We start from the raw sequence: 20,337 nt of genomic DNA, 5'->3' as shown, positions 1-20,337 counted from the left end.
ATACTCACAACATAGAAGTAGTAAATTCAGGAGCATGATATCGCTGTAGTTTCCCAGTGGATGGGAGAGAATTGATTCCAGGTGTTGCAATTAGTTCATTGAGAAAGAAATAACCAGATAACAGTAGAGAATATCAAATTCCAGGGTTGATTTATTCACAATTATTTGTATGCCTGAGCAGGTGTCTTGACAGCAACAGCAAGTTTTACAACTCACAGGTGTAACACCCCTTTCAGATCTCCAGTGAAGGCAGCTGTGTTTGAACAGCTTCAGCCTGCAAGCAAACAGCTCTTCATACTCCTGTTTTTCCCAAGACACTGTTCCCAAAACTGCCGCAAGCTTGTTCCACTCTCTTTACAAGTAAACTAGACGCTCTTTGTGCTTAGGCACAATCATAACCTTATTTAATGTATTCCTGTTTTGCAACTGCAGGTATAGCAGAATCAGCAGTTCCCTGGTAGGCAGGAGTAAGGATACTATTTGCAGTTTGAATTTTCCTCAGCTACAAGCCATGCACAACTACCATGAAAAGTTTGGAGTTTACCACAGAACTTACCAATCCATTTTAGATATTCATAAGTGCCCATTACCTAGCTGCACAATCAATAAGGTATTTACCTTTATGCCATCTCTGTGGAAGGCCATTATCCTGACTTTATAGAGTGCGACACGGGAAATTAGAGTCTTGAATTCACATTGCACAACCGTGACTTGAATATCCATTTCTTATACACAGATAATGCTAGCTGGTTTAAAGCAGGATTAAAAGACACCTCAAAGCTCCACAGATTAAAACAAAACTACCTAATAGGTAGTTTCCACAGGTACAAAATGAATTTAAGATTTTCTTTGGTGTGGCTGCTTCATTTTGGCATGTAGGAGTGCATAATATTAAACCTTAGTATGGAAACCTATCCTACTAAAGTCCTGTAGAAGTGAATAGACATTCAAATGGCTTACCTGTGCTCTGTAAATTCTCAAAAACAGCTACACTCCAATTTGTTATTGTTATTTTCAGTGACGTGAACATAGCTTAGAAGCTAGATTATGATTTTGAGTATTTCAACAGTGAAAAGGAAATTGAGAACAGAAAAAAAACTCTTCATTATACCTCTACTTTAGTTAAGTAAACACTGAAAGCTGTGAGAAACACTGGTACTCAAGAAAACTGAGAATCTATTAAAATTCACCATGACTGATTCACTGGTGAGCATCAGCGCATTATTTCTAGTCTCACTCAGATATAGAGATGCCACAAATTTATTGTTCCACCTTTTTTTTTTTTTTTAATTAATCCTTGCAAGGCCTACGTTTAATGGCTAGGTCTTTTTTGCTGTTGCATATGTGGTCTAGCTATCCTGAGGAGTGGAGACACGAGGCTAGCAGAGAACAAAAGCGACTACTTGCTTTTAAGAACAGCATTTTAGTTCTAATGAGTCTCCTCCCAGCACCTGAGCACGTCAGAAGTGTGGCTTCCTCCCATCACTGTGATCTCTGTTCCCTGCTCCCCAGTCAGCAGGGGCAGAGATTGACAGCTCGCTTAACTTCACAAGGAGAGAGACTAACTCTTGCCTCATGTGACTTAAAAGTGAGCCTTCTGGCAGGATAAGAGACAGGCTGCAATGGGAGACCCATCTGTTCTTACTCAACTAAAAGGAAGGTGGCTCTGATGCCAGGATTCAAAGGCAGAATGATGAAAATAGGGCAGCGTGGAGGAGCCTCTTTACACTGAATGATGCCCTAGTGGAGGTCTCTTATGTTAAGCTTCAGATTTTATCCATGACTAGAACAGCATGCGATACGTTCATTAAAATAATTCTATATCATTATACAATTATATTTTATTATGAAACATGACCAGTAACTGTGATACACTTACAATTACTTCAGAAATAGAATACCTACATAGGCCTTTATAAAGTTGTAACACCCCCACCCCACAAAAAAGTCACCTTAATGGCATTTGTATGAACCACATATTAAAAACATGTTTATATAAGGAAAGATTATTCAGATCCTCCAGTGGCTGAAGGGAAAATGTTAAATATGTATTAGCAACTTATATATCAATTTGTCATATAAAATGGGAGAGTCAGAAGGAAAAAGCTACAGTTCCATAGAAACAAGTTGTTAGAGATTACTCTCTGGTGTTTGTTATTACTAAATTCACAAGCAGTCCAAGGATGGTATTTTGATAACTACTCCTGAAACGTTAATATTTTGTGGCCTTCTTTCAGCCAAAGCACACGCTACTTTAATACTAAACTGTGACATAGCTCAGTTAAAGTCCTAGGAGAAAAATACCTGTTAATGTTTTAAAGCTTGAATAAATGGATTAGATTGAAAGGCCAAATGTTTCAAATGCTTTTGTAACCCTCAGCAAATTTCTAAGTGTGTGTGCTGCTGTTCGACTCTAAGAAAAACAGACTTGAATAACTACCCCCACCTCCTGGGGGTGAGGGTGCATTTAGGCTTGGATTGTTTCACATAGTAATCTCTACTCATCCATTGACCTAATGAACTTTATTCCGTGACTTTAGCTGGAAATGCTACAAAAGATTTTGGCTATTCAGAAACTTGTTCTCTGACATGTTACAATTAGAGTGAAAGCGTAGAACCTCATATTAAGTTCTTCACTCTGATCAGGCAAAACAAGTGTCAAAAGCCAAGCCGAGCAGAATTTGACCCACTAACAACAACCACCACCAAATAAATATTTACTAACAGCTGAAAGTTGGAAAGAAGAAATTTCTTGAAATTCAACTGTTCTTGAATTATGTTAGACTGTAAAAGAGTGACTAGTTAACCTGAAGCCAGGGATAAAGACAAAGAAACAACAACAAAAACAATAAGATGAGAAATCTCCATTGGCCTGTCTGAGGGTTTGAAAGAAATTTGCAAGAAATTTTTAATTTGTTCTAAACCACATCATGACATTTCTATAACAAAATTTAAACTGTTCAGATATGACACTGATGTTTGTGCTTTGTGTAAGTGGGCAACTAAAGCTACATTACTACTGGAACTTGTGTTTCTCTGCAGCAGAACTCACGCCCTCTGGAACTGTCAATTTCATAATCTTGAAAACAATGAAGACAATAAATATGTTCACAGTAGGGGATTAGCTGGTCTGCTAACCTGTCCTTTGGGACTCAGCTAATAGCATTCTGTTTGTCAGGCTGTCAGAAACAATGTGAGGTATTTTGAAGGTTTTGAGATACCTATCATTCACAGTCCTCCAGGGCTGCCTAGAGAACAAGAACACAGTTTCATGAGAAAATATCAAAGTTTTCATCCTGCATTAGAACAAAAATGATATCCTTGATGACCTCAGGAAAAAGCGCAAGAAAAAAAATATTTATATTTATAGCCCAGTTTGCCATCCACACTATGGGTTTGAGCACCCATCTGGAGCATCGAGGGCTCAGGAGCACGTGCATGCTAAAAAAGTCAGACAGAACTGCAATTTGGACCTATTTCTTGTTGCCCAGGTAAATGACTGACTTCTGCATGTCCCACCCCATCACACATTCAGCCTTCCCCAAACAACAGTTTTATAAAACATTAAACATCCCAACAAAACAGATGGTTTTCCTGATTTAGTACTTTTCTGAGAGGAAAAGACTTTCAGTACAACTCAGTGATTAGCAAGCACAATTTTGGCCCACTCTATTTTGCTGATGATAGCTAGCTGAGTGCCTCTGTGGTTGTCCCTGTTTTAAATTTGAAAAGCTACATGCTGGCTCTTACTGTACACAACATTTGATAACTGCTGCCTATGAAACAGCAGCCATCCAGTTGGTAGTAGCTTCTGCTGTGAATCAGCATTAAACAGACACCACAGAGCATAACTGTAAGCCACTCTGATGTTCAACATGTTCTTTGTGTGCATTTAAAGAACAATTAAAGAACTCAAGATAGTTTTCAAGTGTCTGTCTTAAGTGGAGTGCACTTTAGCGTGTAAGTTCACTTTTTTTTTCCCATTAAAAAATGCAAAAAAATACACATTAACCTTTCAATCTTGCCATCTACTTCCCGTTACATTTTTTTCCTACCCTCCAATTGAAATATCACTTTGAAATGAAGCAATGTCAGAATATTTATGATTTTTTCATACTGAAACTTTCAAAGCATTCAGTAATGTTTGAACATAAATGTGTTTTTAAATGGTTCTGTTAAATATGCAGTTGAGGCATAATATCAGCTGTATCTACCAGCTTAAATCATTGCAAGCCCCTTCAGTATTGTCTGTCATAAAAAGAAACATTTAGAGATCAGACCTCCCAAAGTTAAGTATTTACATTTGAGCCAGGTTTCTAAACTATCATCGCAGTCAGTAGAGATACAGCCATGAAAACTAATGGATAAAGGTATTCAATTGACTAGCGACTTCCATGGAGAATGGCTCAGCTCATTCCAGATCCCACTGGCTAGATCACAACAACGCCTATTTGGTATTAAAGGGTAAAAGAACCCCCTGCACTAGAAATCAGAATCTGACCATTCATTTGTCATTTATTTTCCTTTTAGCCAGTGAATGCGTTTAACATATTACTTTTCATTTTTAATCCACAAAATGGACTCCATGTAAAGCTTTGTATTAAAAAAAAAAAAAAAAAAAAAAAAAAAACTAGGCACAGAAACGTCAACAGTTTCCCCACTTTTTTTCTAAAACTATTCAAAGTTTCTTTTAGGTTATGTATTTTTAAACGAATGCAATCTTATTCAAATCTCATTGATAAGACACACACTACTTTAAAAGTATTTTGGTTAGGCTAATACAACATGGGGTTCCTTATGAACATTATCATCCCTTGTGCAAACTTTGTAAATGAAGAGATACTGGTCTAAACTGCATGCTTTATGTAATATTATAATTCGAGGCTCTCATGGAGAAGTGGGAGCTGGAGTGCTTTTCTGCATAGAATATATGCTTGGTACATAGCAGCCCTGCAATTCACTTTCATATGTGATTTCCCCCCCATGTCATTTGAATAGTAGCTTTATGACTATTTTTGGCCTCCTGCTGTTAAGGACCACAACTTTAATGGGAATTCTAAAGAATGCTCATTATGTACCAGAGAGTGCTGCAAGAGTCTTTTGGAATTACGCATCTCATCTGTGAAACTGAAATATGTTCTTTAGAAACAAGAAACATTACAGCCTCCTCTCGCAAAAGGAAGAATATCAATATTCTGTAAGGAGATCACTCTTAGTACAAAATCCTCAGTGTTTTCAATAGGTCACACTGAAATATGGCCTATTCAGAGGCTTTCAAAGCAAGAAGCACAATGAAAAGAACTCAGTTCTCTTTCTTTCCTTGACCACGGCCATGGCTACAGGCAGAAGATTCTGGAATGAAGCGGGGGGAGGGAATTAAAGGAGGGAACAGGCACTTGATCCAGATTTTCTGTAATCCTGACTCCAGCTCTCACATTTACATCTTTCCTCATTCTCATTTTATCTTTGTGAAGAATTGTGTGCTTTTTTTACCTCTGTTTTGTTCCCCCCCCCAACAGAATATGTGCATAGGCATCTTGTTTATTCTTCATACTATAAATCCTTAATCCATGTAATTACAGCTACTGTCAGGACACAGTTTAGTTTATTAAGGACCAGTCCACATCACCAAGAACTCCTTACATCTGCAAGCAGAGCTCTACAGTTCCCTGAAACAGATCACCTCAATGGTCACACATGCTACTTCAGACACCTGTTTTATGAACAGCCATATTGCATTTGGAGATTCCGCTCTCATTTTAGTTCTCTCTGTAAATTACCTATAGCTTTAGAAGATCCTACAGCAGGCACCATCTTAGCTAATGTATTTTTGCTTATCCAAGGCGTTTAGTAAGTATCCCAGCAGATGTACCCACAAAGGAGACGTCTCCGATAGATGTTTTAAGAGACTTGTTCTGCACTCTACTCTTAGAGTTTCTTCTTTCTGGGGCTTAGCAGATAGCCTGTTAGATGCAGGTGCATGATTGTTAACTGGTATTTGAAATACTCCCGATCACGTGGAGCTTTAATTAGACTACCCCATACCAAACGTTCTCAGATTTTTTTCTTAGCAGAATTAGCATTTTAATAGAAAACATCTCAGAGATAAATTCAGCCAAGCAACATAATCCATCGCTAAATTAAGATGAATGTATAGATGGCAAAAGAAAACCTTTTCAATGCATTTGGTTTCTCAGATGGCCATTACAAGCCAAATGGTTATATGTCCTCTATAACAAAGCACTCATATGACTCCCTTCCTACAGCCTCTACACAGAAATAACATCCAGGAGCTCCAAAGTGTCTTTTTTTTTTTTTTTTTGGAACAAATTTGGCTTAGCAACACACATCATCATTATGACATTTTTCCCCCATCATTCCTTTCTTTTGTCTCCCATTACTTGCAGGAAGAAGATTGCCAGCTCCACTCAGAGGCTCTGCCCTGAAGCAGCACCAAGCTGCCAACAGAGACACCACTTTATTTTAAGAGGTTGTTGCACAAATAAAACAGAGCACTCAGAAACAGAAAGACTACTAACCACAACCTTTTCAGAACAGGTTGCACCCCTGCCACTTTAAGCTATAAAGAAGCAAAATAAGCATCCTGAAATTCCCATGCCACACACAAACTCAAAGGCAGAAAAAGTTAGTGTAAACCCCTACTAATCCCATTTCACGCTACTTTGTCTCTATTTTCTTTTCAGAACAGGAATTCTTTACATCCTTAAAGTCAGTAGCTCCTACCAAACACACAAAGATCTACCCCTCGCTACAGACCTCACAATACATTTCAAAGGCTCCCGAAATTTCTAATTCTAGCTAAACAATAAGATAGCGATTTACAAGAAAATACTTGAGATTCATTGCATAATTACCTTAGCATCCTGCTGCGATAGAATTTACCTTCATAACTTGTTGATAGTTGCATACTATATTTCTTATATAACACCACACAGAACAAGAAGAGTCCACCCTACTCTTGGGCAAGCAAAATTTAGAAGGGAAAAAAAAAAAAAGGAAATAATATTTCTCCTTTATTTAAATAATAAAAAATAATTTAAAAAAGCTGAGTGTCTCAGCTGTGCACACACTCCCCCACAAGAAACCCACATCACAAATTCACAGGTGTGGGCCAAGCAATTTTCAAAGAAGAGTTTGCAGCCTCAGCTGATCCTTAAATTCCTTTAAGGGTTTCTATATAGTTTTTTTCTGTTTTTCCAAGGGGAAAATACAAGATAAAACAAATTAATTCTCAAATCCAAATTATTTATGTAATCCTTAAACATAATGGACAGAAGTCTAGCTATTTGTAAGTAACAAGCAAGTTCTATAGCCACACGATAATATCGTTTCTTCTGAAAAATGGCTAAAATAAAGCAAACTTGTGAATATATATATATATACAACTGTCAATCAGGATCAAACTTTCAGGAAACATTCATTGGTTTCAGCAGTACAAACTTTTCTTGGTTCTAGATAGCAGATTAATACTCAACAAAGATAAAAGAAATAGGCAAGGGTTTCAGTTTACCTAGAGAAGACCATAGTTCAAAATTTTGCTTTTTCTTAGTTTTGAATAGAGTTGGGACCTGTTCTTTTTGGCAGTCCCTGTTACAACTACTCATCTACCAGCTTAGCAGCTGCTCCATTCCATTCTCAGCTGGCCAAATGAGAATCCCCTCCCTTCACCATCAGAACACACACCTGAAACTAGGGCAAAAATGAGTGCTCTCAACCTGCAAGTGCAAACATATGAAGCTGTAATAGAGAACGTTTTCTTAGGTGATGAAGAAAAATGTCTTTTTGAGGGTGTGTCTTCTTAAAAATATCAAACTCTTGAAAAATTTTGTTGGTTGAAAATATTTTTTGGCTTTGCCCTGCTCTAACTACACTATTGAGAAATTACTCCTACGGAGCATATTATTTGCATTAGCTTTAAAGGAAGAAAATATCCTTAACAACTGGCACTACTAATCATAATGATGGGAAGGGGAATCATTAAGGAAATTTATGAAGCATTTCACTGACATCCCAACAGGGCAATAAGGTTTTTTCTAAATAATAAAAGTCAGTAATTGAGAGAGTAAAACTTTGCTCTGGTTTGTTATAGACAATGACAAGGGTGATGTTGATATTTCAGTCATGTTGAATAAGGCTGCAACACAAGCCTTATTGCTTGGCAGTAATTTCTAAGTAATAGCCTAAGAAAAGACAGGGTCTTATAAGCAATCAGACCTGACTCTTCCCCTTCCTGCTGCACTGACAGTGAGCAAAGACTAGCAAGTACTTTGCTCACTGGGCTCTCCTTAGCCAAAATAAAAATATTTGTTTGCTCTAACATAGGATGACCTTAGTAACATATAAATAGATAGGACCTTCTTATCACTGATATGACAGAGGTCATATGTTTGGACTACAAACCAATTCTGATTATCCAAAATATGTTAAAAGACTGTAGCCAGTTTATCTTGTGTCCTGTTAATTGTAAGAACGTATATGGAGTCACACCAAAGATTCATACAATCTCCAATTTAGCAGAAGTTAGTAGCTGTTGTTTAAGATACATATTAGAAAGAGGGAGAGTAGAGAATAATCTTTCCATTTTCTGATAAGGATTTAGGGATTTCATGATTTTGAGATTCTATCTGGAGTTTTATTTTTAATAGCAATTGAAAAAATAGGGACCCACTTAACATCTGAATAAGAACAGAAAGGAAAATTCTGCTCTTACCATAAAAAGTCTTCTGGTTCTGAAATTATCTAGAATCATTTTCATGAAAGGAGGATTAACCAATTTGGTCAACTTCTTGAGTATTTGTTAAACAAGTCACATTTTCCAATGCATCTATTTTTTATTTTTTTTTAGAGAAAGTAGTCTGGAAAATTGCTAGTGAAACAGAAGCCTCTGAAGACAGTTGGAGAAAGAAAGAAATTAGGATCATTCAGAATAAAAGATGTTATTTCAAACAAGAAGAAGAGGCTGTTACAAATGTCACTCTAATATATACATTCTACTTTTATCTAAAGGAATCATCTGACGGACAGATTTGCAGGTTGTCATTACAGCCAGCATCTGCAGCATGTTTCATCATCTGAATGCCCTGACTTAGTCCTTCTCTTTGACACTTCTCAGGTCCTAGAGGGCTTTTTAGAACTCAGGCAGCTTCTGTTAAACAAATTTCCCACCTGTCACTTGTCCAAATAAATTTGCTTTCAAGCTTGAATATATATTTTCCTCTAACAGGTAGTAGCTGCTAATACTGGATCAGAAGAAGAAAATTTACCTCAACCAACAATAGAAGGGATTTGGACTACGTTATCTGGAAAGGAAAAGTAGTGGCACAATAGTATCTTCAGCATCATTAAAAGGTCTGGGGTCATTCCCCACCCCACTTTCCTCCATCCCTTTCCTAGCCCTCTGGTTTCAGAGATAAGACCAAAAACTAGATAGGTAGATAATTACTGTAATGAAAATTAAATTACTGTCTGTGATTGTGCTACAATGCTGAGGATTTTATGACAGTTCACCAGCAAAGTGCATGCACCCAGAACCAAATTTTTGACGTGGTATGTCAGTGTATTTAGACACACTGGCACTTTTTGCATGTGGCTTCATCATTATGAATCTGCGGTCATTTGCTTTCTAACAGATTGTAGAAACCTGGTTGCTATTTCATGAGAAGGGACTTAGATTTTTTGACCAATTCCTTCCTATAATTTTGACCAAGAACAAACAGTTTACAGCAGTAAAGGATGATGTCATAACAGTTTTGGGGAAAAAATTCCACTTTAAATAGCTTTTGTGGGCTATCAGCATAGCAAGCTCTTTGTTGTACATTCAGACTAAAAGCTAATCCATCTATTAGTAGGAAGTCCTAAAAGGCAATCACTTTCAGAAACAGCAGAACTCGACAATATCTATTGTTTGAGGGGGAAAAGAAGGAGGAGAAAAGAAAAAAAAAAAAAAAAGCACATTATTCATTATGACAGCAACTGTAAATGCAAAGGAAAGCTCTGGCAAAGCATTTCCAAAAGGAAGAGCTTACTGTGAATGACACATTGTTCGTTAATAGCTCATTCTTAAAATACTGGATTGAATCCATGCTACTTGCCTTCAGAACCCAACAGCAGATAACTTCAAGAATTTAGAAAGTGCTAAGAAGACATTAAGAAAATATCTTAATATTCACAAGCACTGCATACACTGGCTTTCATGTTTCTTTAGGCTGCATAAAGATGGCATTGTCTTTCATACTCCAAATTCTTGGTCCACACTTGACAATAATTATGCCTTAACATTTTCCTCCTCATGGAAACTATAGAGATTTTCATGTTTTGAAAGTTTAATTTCATTTATATACTTCACCTATTTTCAGATGCTGGAACAGTTAAACGTCTGGAATAAAGATATAACAACACAGTTTATATATCTGTGAAATTAATAATAAACATTGCTTTTCACACAAAGGATGAGATTTTCAGAGAGTCATCCCAGTCATTTTGTACCACAAATAGTATAGTTGGGATCCATAAAATTACATAGCCCCAAGATATAGTTCAGGTAGATCACTAGTTGATTTTTAGGTAAGTTTTATCTTTTATGCCTCCAATTGATAGAAGATGTAAATGATGCTTATGATGAAAAATTATATCAAATGGGAGAGAGGTTGCATTACAGATCTCATACAAGATATTTTAAGCTTTGTTCCAGGAGTTCATAAACTGAGGAGAGTAAGTGCTTTACAGTCCAAAATGTTCTTCCAATATTTTATCCTTTAGTATGGAAGTGTTGTATAATACGTTTTAATTATTCAGAAGGTGAAAGTTAGTATTGCCAAGACATGCAGACTAACTGTGTCTTCAAGAGAAATCGAAAGGATGAAGTGAAATGAAATGAAATGAAATGAAATGAAATGAAATGAAATGAAATGTAAAATAGATCTTCTCAATCCTGATTTAGAGGTGGCAGTATGAAAAAAGAGATGGGCATGTTATACTCAACGAATCATTATGGTAAACGCAACATGATATATGGAGCCAATAATTTATTTAAAACCTAATAAAGATATTAACAGTATAATTAAAATATAACCGATTATTGTAGTTGCAGTAATATTAACACATAGTCCAAATTCATACTGAAAAGCCTCACTAATGATGTCACTAAATTATATACAAGAAAATACAAGGTAAATGGTGCTAAAGTCCATCAAGCAGAGAGGTGGGGTGAGGATGGGGGTAACAGAGTTGCAGCAGGTCATCAGCATCCTGAGTTTTTTTTTCCATCAGGACTTTCAGCTTAGGTGTGTGTGGGGAGTCCCTTCTGCCTCGATACTGGCATTCACTTGAGACTATTTTTACATGCTTTCTTATCAGCCTGCTTCTTCCCCTGGTTGTCAACTGAACTTTGAAAGCTGCACCGTTGACTACCTCAGCTTAATTGCTGTAAAAGGCTATTGTTCCTCAGAGAATGAAAGAATGCCCAGGTCTGTCAGACCTTTACCGTAAAGGTTATTCACAGTACCTGATCTAAAACAAACTAGGCAATAGTCATTACAGCACCAGAGAATTATTAAAATCAGATAAAATCAGCTCAGGCCAAGGCAATATAAAACTTATGGCTTTTTACTGATAATGGCAATGGTCATAATTGCAGGGCTACGGGTACAGAAAATATGCAATAATGGTCAGGTGGAGCAAAGTGCACTAGAAGATTATGCATTCACAGATTTTTGACTGCTTGGTCATTACAGCTTGAAAAGAGGAAATGAATTGAACAGGGCCTAAAATTCCATAAAAAATGGAAGGATCTGAAAAAAGGGTAAAACTGTGAGGTCAAAGATGTAGGTAAAAATATATTGTAGCATTTTAAATCACTTTTTAGGTGGAAGAAGATGAAGCATTGTCAATAAAGAAATTAATAAAAAGCTACTCAAAATGGATAACATTACCAAAAATTTCCATGAACTGAATGTCAAGTTTTGATGCCTTAAGTGTATTGAGATGGGACAGGAACTTTCTTTTTTCTCCTGAGTATGTGGGTCACTGTAGACTTAGATAGATATGGGATTTGCTTTCATAATGGTCAATTCCAAGTTCCTAGTCCAAGAGATCCATCTTCTTGTGTGTTTAAATCATGCCCAGCCATAAACAAACAAACAAACAAAGTCAGGTTTCAGGGTTACAGCTAGCTTCACCACTAGATGGCCGTGTTGTTTATTAGAGCATATCCTCTTCGACATTTGCTGTGAAAACAGCTTCTCGAGAAATAAATTTGTCTCTTACTCAGCAATAATGTATCTCTGTGTTCATGGCTAAATGGAAATAATGCGTATCTAGAAAAAAAAAAAAAAAAAGGACTTGCTATGATAAAGCAGGAGTTTCTATACAACATTAGACTAGATACAAAAATGGAAGCTAGGGTGCTGTTGAATGTATTTCATGTTTAGTATGTTCAATCAAAAAGCGAGTTATGTTAGAAATTCACATACTGATCACATGCAGCCTTGTATGCAAATTCACATTCAAAAAAAGTGTTTTAATTCTACATGCACATCTAAATAATTTGCATTTCTGCTTTTGTGCATGGGTACCTCAGCTTTGGTATTGATGAAGAGCTTTTTTTGTTTCAATCATGACAGTGCAAACTAGATCCTGAAAACAGCAAATCCCTAACTCGGCTTTCCTGGAAAGCTCAATCCATTAGAATTCTCCATTAAAGGTTTGTACAGGAAAGACATGGATAGTAGAATGACAGCAGAAACAGTATGAAGAGGAACAGCATACAATTTATGTATGGTGCTTAGAAACCCAGCAGCAGGGGCAGCAGGGGCCCTTTGGACACATTTAAACAGAGGATGGGAACTGAACCTGTCTGTCCCACTTAACAGGTGATTGCCTCCTTGGTGTGAGGGAAACATATCCACTGTAAGACTCTCTCTTCTTCATTTGGTGACACTTTCAAAGCAGAATGTAATGTCTCTCTCTGGGCCTGTAACAGAAGTGTCCAGACATCAATTGTTATTTAGTCCCTGCGCTCCCCAGGGTAGCTGGCAATTGGTCCCAGCCAGTGAGCTCCAGCTTTGCAGTTACGTATATAGGATCAGTGTTTTAGATTCATGGAAGAAATTGTATGAAGCATAATTGAAGGAGTCCATGTAACTTAAATGGTTTGCAGTAATAGATGAGCTAGTAGACATAACTAATAGAAGATATTTTAATCCTTATGGAAATACATGCAGAATCCAGCTTTCTCAGATGGATGAGCAAAATAAGAAAATGGGGATGGTGATATTCCAAATTCTGCAAAAGCTGAGAGCAGATGTCTCTACGGAAGCAAGCTACCAGACATTTGGCAGAGTCTGTGCAGGCAGAAATCCTGTTTCATGACAAATTCTGCAGAAGGTCAGCCCCCTGTACAAGTGTCAGTTTTCATTTCCAGTGAGGTAATACCTCCTGCTTGGGGAGTGGAGGGGGGCAAATAAATAAATAAATATAGCAGGAGCCACCAGAGAGATCCTGCTGATGGGATCCTGACACCTTACCTACGGGTAGTCTCTTGCCTAAGACAGGCACAAAAGCTGCTGCCAAATTCAGATGCAATTTGGCATCCTGTGCTGAGTGAGCCTATGGATACCAAAGTCCTTGTAGGGTTCCAGGATAAAGGTGCTTTCTTCAAAATATCACACTATGTTTCTGCTCAGCATAAAAACATGACCCTATGGTATACAGTATTAGGATTAGAGAATATTGCAGAGGAAAAACTTTATCTTTCAGATGTTATGAAACAAAGAAATGCTAACAGCAAGCATGTTGATACTACTGTGACTGATTAGAGTAAGCTGATTAAAGACATTTTTGTTCTAGTCATACCAATTTTTTTAACTGGAGTCTAAAATTATGAATATATCAAACTGAGGAAGTCCTATTTTTCCTGCCTGCAGGTCTTGTTTGCATGTTTTTCCAGAGATAAGAGGCAAGCCACAATAATTTTTACAGTGGAAGAGCAATTCTTCTTAACAACTCTAGCACTTGGTAATCATCTGCACAAGTGTGGAAACTGTGTGGCTGCTATTGCAATGGATTAGTGCAGAGATCTCTCAGCTTTTTCATATTGCCACTTATTTATATTCCTTAACAAAAGGAAAACAAAAAGTGAGCCAGTTTCCTGGTATGTGGCCATTTCTCCCCATACACCTCTTTCATTTGGTGTTTGAAACCCGATGGATCTTAAAGGGTCAGGATTTGCTTGAACTGCCTTTAGACCAGCCCTAGTCACCATCCCTGCAATCCTGCAAGCACTGGCTAGGGATAACTGTGATTCCAAAACAGTTCCCTCCCTGTTTGTAGGTATCCCACAGACAAGAAAACATTTGCTTAGATGGTGCTTGTACTAGCAATGTGTGGCTATGTTAGCTAGACATTGTACACATTTCCTTTGAAAAAAAAATGTGACTGCATCTTGGGTTAGCGAAACACAAGAGCTATCATTGCTTAAGCGACTTGTGGTTTCTCACAAAACTTCCATCTGTGTGTTGTCAGTTCCACGGGCTGTCTTATATGCTAGACGTACAAAACATACAAGTCCTAAGTACAAAATTTGGATACATAAAACCTGTACTTATCTACTTCCAGAACTTGGGCCCCTAAATTATCCCATGCACATCAGTTTGCTCCAATACATCTTCCAGAAGACAAAGCGTCTCTTTCAAGGCACATCAAGATCTCACTATATTTTAACAGTGCTAGGCAATTTGAGGATTTATTTCAGGCCTAAATGTCAGCAGAGCACAGGGTCCAATTCTGCAGTGCCTTCTTAACCTGGCTTGCCACCATCCTAATGTAAGTAACTGGAAGTTTTCCAGTCCAGTGCACTGATCAATTGAACAAATATCTGTCCACAACGTCCAGTGCACATACATCTAAAATACCTCCTACAGTCTCAGAAAGTGCCACCTAATTTATTGCTGTTGGGAGAGGTAAAATGAGAAAGGCCATCCAGCCTGATGGTTTCTACGAATCTTCTTCCTGCACACCAACTCTCCCCATGATGCGTCAGAGGAATGAGGAATTCAGCTGGGGGCTGTGAATGCCTCTTCTCCCCCAGATTTAGTATTGCAACAGTAAGTTCTGTTTCAGTCCAGCCCTCTAGCATCTTTGCTTCTTTATAGAAACATTCAAACTATATTAAGCACATCTAAATACTGAAATGACAGCTAAGTCTGGTAACAACTTTTACCCTTCAGTAAGCTAGGACATACATGTGCCCAATTCAGTTTATTTGGAGAGAACTCGCCATATTAACAGAATTAACATCCTCTAGTCATACCTACTTTGGATGAAACCACTGTTTCTTCTTTGCAATGTCTCTGTAATGTGTGGCTTTGCTCCACTCAGTCATGTTTTCACATGTTTTCACTTTCAAGCTTTCAATTAAAAGTCTGTCTTGGATTGCAGGCACTTGAGAAACAGACGAAGTAAACTAAGTCTCCAGCTCTCTTCTGTGATTCAAATGCCCAGGCTTCTTTACAGGTACAGCACTATATACCAACACCCTTCTGACAGCATGCTCTTCTGAACAGCAATAAGGAAAGGAAAATGTTATGAGGATTCTGTTCATCCCAAAGGCAGCCAATGGCATATTAGTTTGCACTTCTTTTATATCCACTGATATATCTTTTAAAAAGCCAGAGGAAAACAAACCATATTTTGCAATGTAGTTATCCCTAATATACTTTGCTGCAAGTATTTTATATACGATTCCAAAGCCATTCTTCTACCCTTGTTCTATCCTAAACTTCTACCCTTAGACCATCACAACTTTATTGTGTCTTATGCATAATTACTTATGTCCATAAACAGAGTGCTTGCAGGCAGAAGGAATAGGGACACGCAATCATTTCTTCTATTGGCATATAGCCAACAACATAAAAGTAGCAGCGTTTCTGGTACAGAACAATAGGCTATAAATGCTAAAAACAATATTAATTATAAAGGCGATAAAGACAAACATAATGATAATAAAAAAGTAAAGCAAATGTAAGGATTTTTAGGTCCTTTGAGGAAATTTCCTCAGCCCAAACAGCAGTGCCCTAACACTAACTGGAATTCTGTCAGACCCCATGCTTTGAAGGGCTGTGTACAATGTCTGGTTTGCAATCTGGAACCAACATTTGCTTTCACCACTTAACTGAGTCCAAAAACACTGTAGTTTCCAGCGCTGAAATCAAGTTAGTATTCCACCTGCTTGCTCCTAGCCACAGTCAACAGCAACATCCATTACTTTATCTCAGTGTAATTCTCAGCATCCCCAACATGTGAAAGAGAAGGAAGCAAATATGGGATGAAAGTACTGTAGTGCTGCTACACAGGTCTTGACTGATGTGCCAATGCCTCTCTTTCACATCTTTCCTCCTCAGTGCTCATAAAGTACTGCTGCAAGTAGGCATGAAGGACTAGTACTATAAGATACCCATTCTTACTCAGAGTAAATAAAGACATGCAAAAAATGGAGTGTGATACCTCATTTTAGTGAACCGAAGGTAAGATGTTTCTTTGGGTGAAACATGGAGATAGGAAAATGTCTCTTCAGTAGAAGACTGAAGTTAGTCAAAGTAAATACAGTTTAACAAGGCGAGAAGAGTAAAAGCAGTACATTGTGGAAGTACCATTATGAAATTTCACAGTTTAATATCATTAGATAGAAAATGATAAATCATTCAGCCATATCTACTCTGGGCATAAGATACAACTGGAATGGTCATGCTGATCGGGTGGGAAAGATGTTTGCTGCTACCACAGCAGTGCTCTATTTTGTCTCTAAGTTCACAGGTGAAAAGAGGGCAAGACAGCAGGAATGCCAACCCAGCAATCCAGTTAACTGGAAATACAAAGGAGCCAGAAGCCACCAAACAGTGGAGGAGTCTAACAGTCCAGACTGAACAGATTAAATAGTGTAGTTCTGCTTTCAAAGAAGTATCAGAAGAAACTATTTGGAAAGAGCATCTAAGTACAGTTTGCAAGCGTATCCTGTTAGCTAATCTTTACATAATTACAGATAAAATGATTATTTATTTAGAATGTTTATTTTAAGACACCTCAAAACTAATTTTGTACTAATTTGGAGACTTAGCTCCTCTTCTTTCCTTATTTACGCAATAATTTCTCCTTATGCAATCCCCAATGTAAGTATGGTGTTGCTTCTACTTCCTCACTGTGTATGGCTGCGTCATTAACAATAGTTTGGCATAGGTCTACTGAGATGAAACAATAATAATGATGATTATTCTTTTTGTTCTCTATAATTACATTTGCAGCTTATATTATCTCTCAAAGGGAGTGTCCACATTAATAATTTGCATTGCACACCTTGCACAAGAAGCTAGGGGAAAAATCCTTTTTTTAAAAAAAATGACATCATTTCATAGAAATAAAAGAATATAATTATTATAACACAGTGAAAACTGTGAAAAATTTTATGCATAAAATACTTCGTTGATGTTTGCCTTTAACATATGTTTATATTTATAACATAATGGTTGTAGGCTATGCTGCCAATTTGTTCTAAGAGAAGATAAAGAAAGCTTGCATAAGGAAAATGGAGCAAGGCATGAGTAAAGGGACACAGAGAGACAGCTGGGGGAAGGGAGTCTTCTTGTTGAAGACTCCAAGGATTTGCTGGGAGATTTGCTGGGAATTGTGTTTTCCTTTTTTTTTTTTTCTTCAAAAGGAAAAAGCACTGAAAAATGTCATTAGTCAAAAACATTATTTTGCCATAGGTTTAATACACATTTAATTAAAAGCAAAGCACATACCTAAGTTTTAATTACAAGAGAAAAATATTTTAAAAGTATAACAAAATGAGAGAACTATGGTCCAGCCTTGTGAAAAGGTAAAGGACACACCATCTCATGAAGACTAAAAATAAGAACATTAACATTATGACTAATAGCAAGAAACTATTTTTTCATCTAGTAGATTAAAATAAGAATTTTAATATTCATAAGCTAGAAGAAGTGATTTTTCATGCATTACTTCTAAATAGAAAAAGGCAATTTCAGTATCATTTAGTCCTTTACCAGTAACTGAATTTGTCATATTTGAAATATAGCTCAACAAAGATGGTTTTAAAATCATTTTAAGGTAGTGGCACACCAAACATGGCTTTTAACCCATTAAGAGGTGACAGATAGGATAGATTCAAGTGAAATACATATTTTTATACACTGGTTATTATTCTTTATAAAATTAATGTCAATAGATTTTTCTTCTGAGCACATAGCCTTGTTAGTAGTTCTCTAAACAGTTATTTCTACATTACTATTAAAAAAAAAGGGGAGGGGAGCTGATTTTAATTACCTCTATCAAGAAATGTAAACATCTCTGCCTTGCAAGCGTAAAACACTAAGTTTTACTCTTAGTTTACAGACCCATCATATTCTCTTCCTTCTCCAATATAAGAATGACACAGCCCACCAAATTACCAAATTGTCTTTTTTGCCTTTACTGTGGTATGCTTAATGTGGTGCGCACTATGAAAGGGCTCCTAATATCAACATAACTAAGATTTTGCTTTACATTACTTCCAAATTTCATTATTTTTGTGATCTCATTAAGTTTAGATCTTTTTTTTTTTTTTCACTCTAGTATGATACCAGATATATAATCCGTTGAACCTGGGGAGTTGTGACCAAGGACACATTTAGGTGACAGTGTTCACATTTGGACATATGTTGCCTCAGAGTGTTAGAGACCTTATCTACAATGCTGTCCTTGAGTACCTTCTTCCTAGGCTATAGCTACTTCTCAGATATTTAGAAAGGAGCACTTACCTGCATGTATTTCATCTTGTGCAAGTTCTATTATCAGCTTGGGATCTCCTGGAAGCCAAGAAACTTACTGCAGATTTCAAAATGACAATACCCTTGTTTGAAAATGAGATGTTCAGAGCTAAGGATTACAAATGACAAAACACATTACTTTCTCAGGCTTCCTTAGGCCATATTTCATTTCAACCTTAACACTAGGGCTTTTCATTTGCAAATGTGCATTTAAGTACCTGCTGTGCAAGTTCCGTCAGAAACTTAAACAACTGAAATAAATTGATTGGTATTATTTCCGTCCCCAAGTCAGAATCACAGGATTACAAGATAATTCAGGTTGCAAGCTGATAACAGAACTTTTAGATCTTCAGTTCAACACCCCGCTCAAAGCCAGTTCAGCTAGATGATAGACAAGGACACTACAGTTGTAATCCAGCTGGATCTTGAAAACCTCCATGGACAGAGCCTGCACAGCCTCTCTGAGCAGCCCACTTCAATGCTTGGCTGTCCTCACAGTGAAAAACCGTTTCCTTATATCCAGTCTGAAACTCTTGTTGCAGTTTTTGTGGTTGTGTCTTGTCATGTTTGTTAACATGAAACACTGTGAAGAATCTGGCATCATCTTTTCGGTAGCCTCCTCGTAGGTACTGGCAGGTATTAGGTCTCCCTGAAGCTGTCTCCTCTCCAGGCTCAAAAAGCTCCTCAGTTCCTCCTCATGAAGCTGCGAGCAAAAAGTAGAAACTGGAGTCCCACGCCTTCCCCTCACTCAGAATAGTGCTTTCAGTCTGGACATCTGTATTCAAGAATGCTGAACTTCAACTGCAGCAGGTGTGAAGATGGCCATGGTGATCAAGCATTTGTCTAACTTCACCAAAAAAATGGTGAGAAGTTGTGACAATTGTTTACACATACAGTCTGGAAAATATTATTAAAGAAGTAGTAGTATTATTGAAGATGAAGAATAATATCACAACAAATGGCATTGCCATGAATAAATGTATGTTTCACCGTTTTAACAGAGCTGGTAAGGTTATAAGGATTTTATAAGTAAACCAAAACATCTAGAAAGTAATTTTGTGATTACTGTTCTACAAGGTCTAATATTTTGTCATTTGTATTCCTTTAAACCACAGATTTTAAAGGAAACAAAACAATTGTTTGTATATTGACCCCTGTTTTAAGCATTTTTCTGGTTACTTGTGTGAGCAAAACAGGTTATTTCTTATTATTCTCTTCATCCATAATCCTCTTTATACTGGGCTTATTACCTCCATTGAAGCACTGAAATTGGCCCCAACCTGCCATAACCAGGGTACCACCAGGTTACATTGCTGCTGGATGACACATGCTGCTTGAATACTTAGTGCTAACTTTGAGTCAGAAGTGGGTTAGGCTTAGGTATTGTTGCTAAGTAGCTTTCAGAGTGCATTGCTGGGCTTATTGTTAGGAGTCCTCTCTGCCAATGGAAAACATTGGGTAGCTCAGAGCTGAGAGAGGCAGAGGATGAAAAAGATGG

At 37.2% G+C, this 20,337-nt stretch overlaps 1 long non-coding RNA gene across 1 annotated transcript in view; it reads right to left on the bottom strand.

The window, feature by feature from the left end:
• Nucleotides 1–7,007, bottom strand: part of LOC121069594 — a 73,948-nt gene extending 66,941 nt beyond the window's left edge. The window contains exon 1 of the long non-coding RNA XR_005819512.1: nt 6,876–7,007. This is a non-coding gene — a long non-coding RNA (uncharacterized LOC121069594). The remainder of the gene's footprint in view (nt 1–6,875) is intronic.
• Nucleotides 7,008–20,337: the final 13,330 nt, after the last annotated feature.

Source organism: Cygnus olor, chromosome 4, assembly GCF_009769625.2.
Source record: "Cygnus olor isolate bCygOlo1 chromosome 4, bCygOlo1.pri.v2, whole genome shotgun sequence".
Taxonomy (NCBI): Eukaryota; Metazoa; Chordata; class Aves; order Anseriformes; family Anatidae; genus Cygnus; species Cygnus olor.
This window is presented reverse-complemented; position numbering and strand designations above follow the sequence as displayed.